Source organism: Dasypus novemcinctus, chromosome 21, assembly GCF_030445035.2.
Source record: "Dasypus novemcinctus isolate mDasNov1 chromosome 21, mDasNov1.1.hap2, whole genome shotgun sequence".
In the NCBI taxonomy this organism is placed as follows: Eukaryota; Metazoa; Chordata; class Mammalia; order Cingulata; family Dasypodidae; genus Dasypus; species Dasypus novemcinctus.
The window spans coordinates 5023135-5032720 of NC_080693.1; the positions used below are offsets into that span (position 1 = coordinate 5023135).

The window sequence follows — 9586 nt, forward strand, 5'->3', positions numbered from 1 at the left end:
TCTATCTGTTTGATTTCTGATGTACTGTCTTCCACATCACTAATTCTCTCCTCTGCCTCTTCTAATCTGCCGCTATTTGCTGCGAGTGTATTTTTGATTTCTTGAACTGTGGTGTTCATTCCCATCATATCTGTTATCTTTTTGCGTATGTCTGCAATTTCCTCTCCAAGGGTTTTCTTCATATTGTTAAACTCTTCCTTTACTTCATTAAGTTTGTCTCTGATATATGTTCTGAGATCTTTAATTACTTGTGCGAAGTTTTGCTCCCCTTCCTGGTTTTTAGTTTGTTCATTGGATTCAGCCATGTTTTGCTGATTACTGGTTTCATTTGCAGTTTTTTGTTGCTGTCTGGTCATCATTTTATCTTGACGGGTTTAATCAGTTCCTTAGGTTCTTTGTGTAGTCTTGGGGATTAATTAGCTGTTGTTCTTGCATAAGTGTTAGATCTTGTCTTTGTCACTTTGTTCTTCTTATTCTAATTTCTTGTTGCTGGCTGAGTTCACTTTGAAGGAAAATATTAGGGCCAGGGATAGGCAATTGTGTAAAAAAGGAAAATGTATAAAGTATTATTGGTAATAAATGTTACCAGAGCAACAATATGTGATCTGGGAGGATGGGTATTAGACTGGTGTAAGTTGTGTAGAGTTATAGTAGTAAGTAGAGTACCTATAATGAGGTAGTCGACTGAATATGGGAGGAATATAGTATGAATTAAAAAGTCAGTGTTTTCATGAGGGAGGGAAAGAGAAAAGAAAGACAATAGTATTGAGAGTGGATAAAAGACAGAAAACAAAACAAAGGTATTAGAAATTAACAGTTAGACAATTTGGGGACCAAAGAAAGGGAGGTGGTATATAGGAGAGAAGTAGATGATGGAGGATATCAAGATGTGGGGGAAAGGGGATAGTGTAGGTTGCCAAAATCAATTCAAACAGAAACGAGGCAATGGAGGATGAGGAAACCCAGCAAAAGTGAGGTGTTCCCTGCAGCACCTGTTGTATAATTGAGATAAAATAAAATAAGATGAAAAAAAGGGAAAAGAGAAAAGGAAAGAGAAGAAAGAAAGAAAGAGAGAAAAAGGGGGGTGGGTAAAGAAAAGGGAGTGAAACAAGTAAGGAAAAGAAAAGAAGAAAGAGAACAACAACAACAGCAACAACAAAAAACCCCTAAATAAATGAAAAAAAGACCTTGGGGGATACAATGGGAGAAAAGACTAGGAGATAATGCAATATTAACAACCAGGACAATAAAAAATAAGAAAAAGAAAAAAGAGGGAAAAAAATGCAAACATTGAAGGGTAGGACAATCAAGGACTTCAGATGGACCTCAGGGCATGGTGGATTCAGGGATGGGAAGTCTGTGATATTGCAGACTCAAGAGGTGTGAGTCTCTGGGGTGTGGGCCACCAGGGTTTAGGGGACATAGACCTGGCAACCTCAAATCTGGTTAACAGGGAGCCTGAGAGCCCGCAGTGCAACACTGCCTTCAGGGATCCCCACAGCTGAATACCAGCCCTATGTGGGGGGTCACATCCACAAACTCTGACCTCTGTGTCAGAAACCCAAAATTCCCCCTCTCACAAGAGTCTCTTCTGTCAGTGTGTCACCAATTCGACTTCAGGACACCTCCGTCCCTGCAAGCCCCCGAAACAGCCTGCTGGGGGTGCCTCTTTATTGTGACTGACTTAAGGACTGCTGCAGATTGGCAGCCAGGCCTAGGGGGCTGGGCTCTAGCCCGGAGCACTGCTATCCAGTCAGAAACCCAAAATTACAAGCCTCGCAAAATACTCCTCCGTCTCTGTTTCACCTAGTCAGCTTCCAGCCACCTCCCAACCTGCAAGCCCCGGAAACAGCCTTCTGGTGGTGCCTATTTATTGTGTCCAATTTAAGGACCACTGCAGATCGGCAGCCAGGCCTACAGGGTGGGGCTCTAGCCGGAAGTGCTGATATCTGTGTCGGAAACCCAAAATTCCACGCCTCGCATAAACTCCGTCTCTGTCTCACCAAATTGGTTTCCAAAGACCTCCTGCCCTGCAAGCCCCTGAATGGCCTGCTCAGGGCTTATGAATTCCCCAGCACTGCAGAGCCTCCAGGAATCACCACTGCCACGCCGCCCGCCCCAGGGGGGAGCGTCCTGTGCACAGCCCCTATCTCCATGTAAGAGAGCCTCAATTCTACCTTTTACACGAATCTTCTCTGTCACCGTCCCACCAAATCGATGTCCAGATACCTCCTGCCCTGCAAAATCCCGAAACAGCCTGGTCCTGAAGAATTTCGAACGTTGCCCAGCCGCTTCTTTGCAGGAGAGACTATAAAGAGCATTCACTCAGATACCATCTTGCCCCGCCTCCTTCTGAATAGGTTTAATTAATTTCCTTTATCTAAATACTAGAAAGTTTTATTTTGTGAGCAAAAAAAACAAAAATCCCAACTCATTGATACTAACTCTATTCATAAGGATTAATGTCAATGACAAATAGTCTGTTTTAAAATTTATGTCCTAATACCAAATCCTACTCTCACCAAAAATAATGTTGAAAATGTAATCTAGAGTGATAAGAACATGGAAATATTTGTCCATACTAATAGGAAAAGTAACTTCAAGACAAAAGAATCTCCTTTGTAATAATCTTTCTATGTCATCATTTATGCCATAATTAAATCAAAACTTGATTAAATCAAGACGAGATGCAGGATATAAAGTGGGAAGAGGCACTGTCAGTGCTTTTCAGTTCAGAACTGAGCTGACAGAGGAAGCAGCTGTAGCCAGAGGAGAATCTAGTGGAGGAGTGGTGAGTGCCATCCTATCTAATTTCAATTCTATTTCTCAAATTTCAGCAAATGGCAGATATGAGAGAGCAAGCACCAGGAAATTGATAATTTATTATTTCTGCAAGTGTTGTCTGAGGCCAACTCAATGCCACCCACAATCTGTGATTTGGGACTCTTGGTCCCACTGCTCTAGGAATAGTAGACAGAACCTTGATTTTCAATATTCAGGCAGAAGAAATGATATAGTCTTGGTTTTCTTTATCAAATGATAGCTTAGACAATTCTAGCAGATGGTGAATTGAGTTTCTCCATTGACTTGAACTTCTCAGCTGTTGCTGTGGGTTTCTGCTACATCCAGGACACACCAGCTGGTAGAGTAGTTGGTTGATCTCTGGGTTAGAACAGCACTAGTCAATAGAAATATAGAGTAACCCACATATGTAATTAGAAATTTTCTAATAGCCACCTTAATAAAGTAAAAAAGAAACATGCCCAATTCATTTAATATTCTAGTTACAATTATTTCAATATGTAATTGATTACAAACAGTTATTAGAGAGTTTACATTCTCTTTTTGTTAGTGCGTCTTAAACTTCCAGTCTGTATTTTGCATTCACTGCACAGCTCAATTTAGATCAAGTGAATTTTCAGGTGCTCATGAACCACATGAGTTTTGTGTCTATCATATTAGACACCCCAGGTCTAGATCCTTTCATGACTTCAATTTAATGCCAGATAATGAATTATATTCTTCATTCCAACTAGATTCCAAATATCAGAAGTTCAAGGACATGAGTTTTATATTTGTATGTATATTTCACTTGCCTTATGTGGTGTTAATGATTGCACATAGAAGGCACATGACAACTCTATGAATGTAAACAAGAAAACATCTGGGTCCTTCGATTCTGTAAACTCCATTCTCGTGTAGATTTTACCCGGAGATTGGGCATGGCTGAACAATTTAAAAAGGCAAGCAGATGTCCTATCTGCATGACTTACCTTGAAAACCCAGTGTACCTAAAATGTGGATATGTCTGCTGCCTGCACTGCACCAATTCACTGCAGAAGGAGCCCCATCTGGAGGGTTTATTGTGCCCCTCCTGCCCTGTGGTCTCACAGAAGAATGACATCAGACACATTTGCCAGTTGCAGGAGCTGGTTTCCAAGGTCTGAGAACTGGAGCCTCAACTGAAAACTATTCTACAGATGAACCCAAAGATACTAAAGTTCCAAGGTAAGGAATCTGTATAACTTCCCACAATGGACCCTGGAATAAACAACTACTCAAAAGGTTCAATATTAAATATGGGCATTAGTTCAATTCTGACACCTACAATTTCTATGTGCCACAAACATCAGTTGTTCTCACCTCTGAGTGTAGATTAGATTCAACTACACTGGATATTTCAAAGAAAATATATTTTGTTCATGCCCTAGAACTGTGTTGTCCAAAACAGTAGCCACAGCTGGCTGATGAGTACTTTGAATGTTGAATAACAGTGAGGCAGAAGTAATCCATTGCCTCCGGCTTCCTAACATTAACTCTTAATTTTGATAAAACCATAGCAATTTTAAAGTGTACATGCAACTCCCCAGCCACCAAGGTGAACTGGGAATCTAACAGCAAAGAGAAAAGAAAGTTTAATATTTGAACATTATTTTACAATAAATAGAATACTTTTTCTTCCTTAATGCTGTCTATAATTTGAGAACAAACAACTGTGATGGTACCCGCCTTCAGGGATCTTATGCATTAAAAAGAATAATCAAATAACCACATAGTTGAATACAAACAGAATCCTTACTGTGAATGAAAGACCCATTCTGCCATAAAACAGGATATTTTAAACTCGTCAACAGTGCTAGATGAATTTCCTAAAAAAATTTTCTTTAGTGAAAAAGGAATTAAAGGAACAGAATTCAACCCTGTATTTGGGCACTTGCAGTAGAATGTGGAGGGTTTATAGTCTGTCCTTTCACTAACTGTCTTATTGTCTTCCACGGTGGATATGACCTTGGATGTAGACTCAGCCAATAACCTCCTCATCATTTCTGAGGACCTGAGGAGAGTCCGGTGTGGACATAACAAACAGAATCGTGAAGAACGTGCTGAGAGGTTCAGCTATGCAGTGTGCGTTCTTGGCTCTTCCGGGTTCACGTCGGGCCGCCACTACTGGGAGGTGGAGATGGGAACAAGCACAGAATGGGATCTGGGTGTTTGTAAGGAATCTGTTAACCGAAAGGGAACTGTTCTTTGGTCTTCGGATTATGGCTTCTGGACTCTGGGCTTGAGAGATGGAAATGTTTTCTCAGCCAGCACTAAGCCACACACTGCAGTCTGGGTGAACACCTGGTTACACCGAGTGGGCATTTTCCTGGATATGAATATTGGAAACCTTTCTTTTTGAGACATCACTGATGGATCCCATACCTTTACATTCAGCAACATTCCAGTTTCAGAGCCACTGTGCCCCTTCTTTTCTCCTTCAGTTTTAAGCAATGGTGATAAGGGCTCCCTGAGTATTTGTCCTGTAGTAAATCCACACATTCCATTCTTCCAGCACAACCCAAGATAGACCAATCAAGCCAAGACAACGAAAACATTTATTAAGCATTCGTTTGTGCTAATACTTGTGGCCTTTTCTACATGGAACACACATTATAAATGCAATAAAAAAGAAATTTGGAAAACTTATGTTTCATGAACTCAAAGAAGTTTTCTTTTTCCTTGCCCACATTTAATTTTTATTCTGACTTTTTTAATGGTGCACAAAACAATATTTATTTATTTATTACCGAAAGTGAGAGGGAACTTTTGTGGCCTTTTTGTCTTTTGCTTTTAGGTGAAGGGAAAAGGGGGTTTTGCAAAATCACTCGGGAAAGGAAAAGTTGCTTTGTTAATCATGCCATATGGTGGGTGATTAACTGCGTGGACAATTACGTCTCACTTTTAATTAATTGTGCTTAAGGCTTTAATTAAGTGTAGGGGCTGCCCTTAGAGCAGCTCGTCCTGACGACGGCGCGTGGCTGGTGACGTCTCGCAGTCGCTGAACACGCGGCGAATGTTCCGGCGGCCACGGCGCAGGTGAAGCGGAGAAGCAGCGGTGCGCCCGTCTCCATGGCAGTGCTGATTCTCAGGAATTCGTCGCGGATGAAGCACTTGGCCCGGGTCACGCGTGGGTCCTCTCCGGGCTTGGGAAGCAGCATCCTCAGGAGCAGCGTAGCGAGCAAATGCTGGACAGCAGTCCTCGATCTTTGATTTTCCAGCAAGGCCTTTCTCAGCAAGCAGGTCTCGCTGGTTGAGGAACAGAATCGCAGAGACGGTGCGCAGCCGCCCGCTGTTCCAGACGCCCTTGGAGAGGTGCAGGGCCGCGGCCGCGGCTGCCGGGCTGTCCTCCCGAAGGGCCACGTCGCAGCTGCCGCTGGCTACGCCAAAGTGATGGCCGCGCAGCGCGGGGCGGGCCCGCTTGGTCCTCGCGCTGGCCGCCCACATCGACCACGGCCAAGCCGACTTTGTCCACCTGGAATTTGGTCTCAAAGACTCCATAAGTCAGGACGCGGCCGCGAGGCAGGCGCTGGTCGCTGGGCACGAGTGGGCCTGCTTGACGACATTAGTCTCGTCCACGCAGTCCTGGGTGCAGGCAGTCAGCGGGCACCCACTGGCGCGCTGGTGGCAGGCGCGCCCTCCTCCTCCCGCAGAGCCCTGGCGCGCTCGGGAGGGAAATCAAGGCAGGCGCGTGCACCATGCTCAGGGTGCGGTCCCCGCCGCCGCGCTGGTTCTCGGGCTTGGCCAGCTCCACGCGCGGCTCCAGGTTGTCACGGCGGCCACGAGGGTCTCAGCGGCCTCTTTCAGGTTGTTCTCCATGTCCTGCGCTTTCGTAGCCTTCTCGCCACCGCTGTTGGCTGCTTGCAGCCTGCGGGTCCTCTTCGGCGCCCTCTCCATTAAGCCCATTAACAGGCAGGATCCTCATTTGCTTCACGATAGTGCTTCTACCACATTCTCCAGCACCCAGCCGCTGCAGGCGGGCAGGGCCCGTCGACCTGCTCGTCCTGCTGCAGCAGCTTCTCCATCTTCTCGTGGCCGCGCGCTGCGCCTTCTCCTCGTTGCGCTCGTCCTCGGCCTTGCTGTTTCCGAGGCCTCGCGGGGGCCGGGGCAGGGCCGGGCGGGCCGGGCCGGGCCGGGCTGGCCGGGGCGGGCTTGGCTGCTGGCAAGGAGCGCAAGGGGCTGACTGCGGGCCGCGGGCGGGCGCCGGGGAGTGTGCGGAGTCCGTGGGAGCCGAGAAGCGCGCGCAGCTTCCCGCCCCGCGAGCCAAGGCCGAGAGGCTGAAGGCGGCCGCTGCGGGTCCGAGGCGGACTTGGGCAGAAGCCGCGGGAGCTGCCGCCCCGCTCCTACTGCCTCCGCCGCGGCCCCGCCACCGCCCCGACCCAAAGGTGCGGCGGCGGGCGGGGGGAGCGGGGGAGGCTCAAAGTTTTAATTGGAAAATAAATTTCACTTTATATACTAAATGTTGTGGGTGGTTATTCTCTGAACATATGGTTATTCTCTTTGAATGCAATGATCACAGCCAGAGGGGCGGGAGTCTCTTGAGAGCACAGGTAGGGCCTAATGGAAGGACAGGCCAGTAGGTCAAGCCCTCAATGTCCTTGTAAATAACGATGACCATGGCGCTTCACTGAGCTAATCTTGGTGGTGACCATGAGTCACAAGGGGAGAGGGAGGGAAAAGAATAGATGGAACACGGGGCATTCTGGGGCAATGGAATTGTTCTACATAGACCACATCAAAATCACCAAATCTATAAAAGCGTACAGTCCAAAATATAAACCACAACATAAATCATCGACCATGGTGAGTAACAATGTTTCAATATTTGTACATCAACTGTAATACATGTACCATCCGCATGTAAAATGTTATTCATAGGGGAAAGGGGAAAAGGGAGAGGACATTGGGTATATGGGAATCACTCGTATTCTGTACATGACTTTTCTGTAACTTAAAGCTTCTTTGAAGACAAATGAAAAAAAAAAATAAGACATTGGGTGAATACATGGAAGAAAATGTCACATCGAAGACCACAGATCTTACAGTGGTGAAAGACATAATAGGAAAATTTTTAAGTTATATTTTTTATTTCAAACTTTTTTTTTGTATTTTATTTATTTTTAAAACCATCATTATTATATCGTTTTCATATTAGTTGTATTTGGCTATAATGTTGGCTTCAATTTTGAAGAAGTTTTGTATCACAGAAGGGTTGCAACTGTGATGGGGAGGATCATGGATGTGCGGTGTCAGACACGGGGTTGCACTGGAGGAAGTTCACCTGGGGCATACCTACAAGGAATACGAATGCCTTCAAGTGTTCATGGGGCATTGTCACAGTGGGTGGAGATCCAAACAATAACTAAAGAAATATCAAATTCCCATCCTGGGGAGCTCTGCCACATTCTCTAATGGGACAGCAAGAATCCCCTGAGTGATTAGTGAAGGATGGACCATTTACGTGTCCTTGACTGTGATGACTGTACTTATGAAACTTTTGAAATTGAATCTTATCATATTATTATAGGGTGCCTAAGAGTTACCTCCTGAGAGCCTCCTTTTAGCTCAAATGTGGCTTGTCTCTAAGCCAAAACTCAGCATCTAAAAGCATTACCTTTCCCCCAGCATGGAACATGATTCCCAAGGATAAGCCTCCCTGGCACAGAGGGAGTATTACCAGTCACCAATTGGCAATGCAACTGGAAAAAGACCTTGACAAGAAGAGGGAAGAGGAAAGACAAGTGAGTTCATAAGGCTAAGAAACTTCAAAATGATTCTGGAGGTCATTTCAGAGGTTGTGCTTATGTATGTCTCAGCAGATACTCATTGACTGTTGAAGTAAATATTACCACAAATAAAAGGGCTCCTGAGGGCTCTGGAGACATCCAGACACTATAGGCAGGGCAGACAGCTCAGGAGTTTGGTGCCCTGCCAGTAGGCACTACTTTGGAATTTATGCTTCCCACTGTGACAGAGTTGGAGCAAGTTGTGGTTTCCCTACACGTGACTATACTGTCCCTCTAGTTGAACCTATAATTAATACTAGAGTCGATAGTTGTATATCCAGGAGACTTAAATCTGGGCTATTCATGTGCCAATTGGGCCCTGAATCTCAACAGACTTGCAACATCTACTCTCCAGTTCACTGGACTCACCCAGGACAACTAACAAGGAGATGAAGTCTGACAATGGCCATCTCAAGGAACAGAGAGAATCTGCAGGTGCAAGCATGAAGATCCCATCCATCTGCCCCATAGGTTCTAAGTCCCCTCTCAATTAGAGGTGGAGTGGGCATCACCATCACAGAATCCTCAGGATTGGGGAATGGACAATGGACTAGAGTAGACTTACAGTTGTTCTACTGCAGATATTTGATCCTAGCAATAGAAGTAGTTTTATCATAGATGTGGAGGCAGTGGCTGATGAAGGTTCCAAGGGGAGGAAGAGGGAAAAATAGGCATAATTTGGGGGCATTTTCAGGACTTGGAATTTATCTTGAATGACATTGCACTGACAGATACAGATCATTGTATATTTTATAATAACATGCAAAAATGAACTGAAGAGAGGGTAAATTACAATGTAAACTATAATCATCACTTAGTGGCAATGTTCCAAGATGTGTTCAATTGTGGCAAATGTACCACAGTAGTAAAGAATGATGTTGATGTGGGAAAATGTGGGAGAGCTAAGGAGCGGGACATATGTGAATCCCCTATATTTTTTGTAACATTTATGTAATCTAAGTTTCTTCAAAAAATAAAAA

General features: G+C 44.9%; 2 pseudogenes; one reads left to right on the forward strand and one right to left on the reverse strand.

The window, feature by feature from the left end:
* Positions 1-3713: 3713 nt before the first annotated feature.
* Positions 3714-5350, forward strand: LOC131274856 (ret finger protein-like 4A; annotated as a pseudogene).
* Positions 5351-5750: 400 nt separating this feature from the next.
* On the reverse strand, positions 5751-9075 carry LOC101420827 (guanine nucleotide-binding protein G(s) subunit alpha pseudogene; annotated as a pseudogene).
* Positions 9076-9586: the final 511 nt, after the last annotated feature.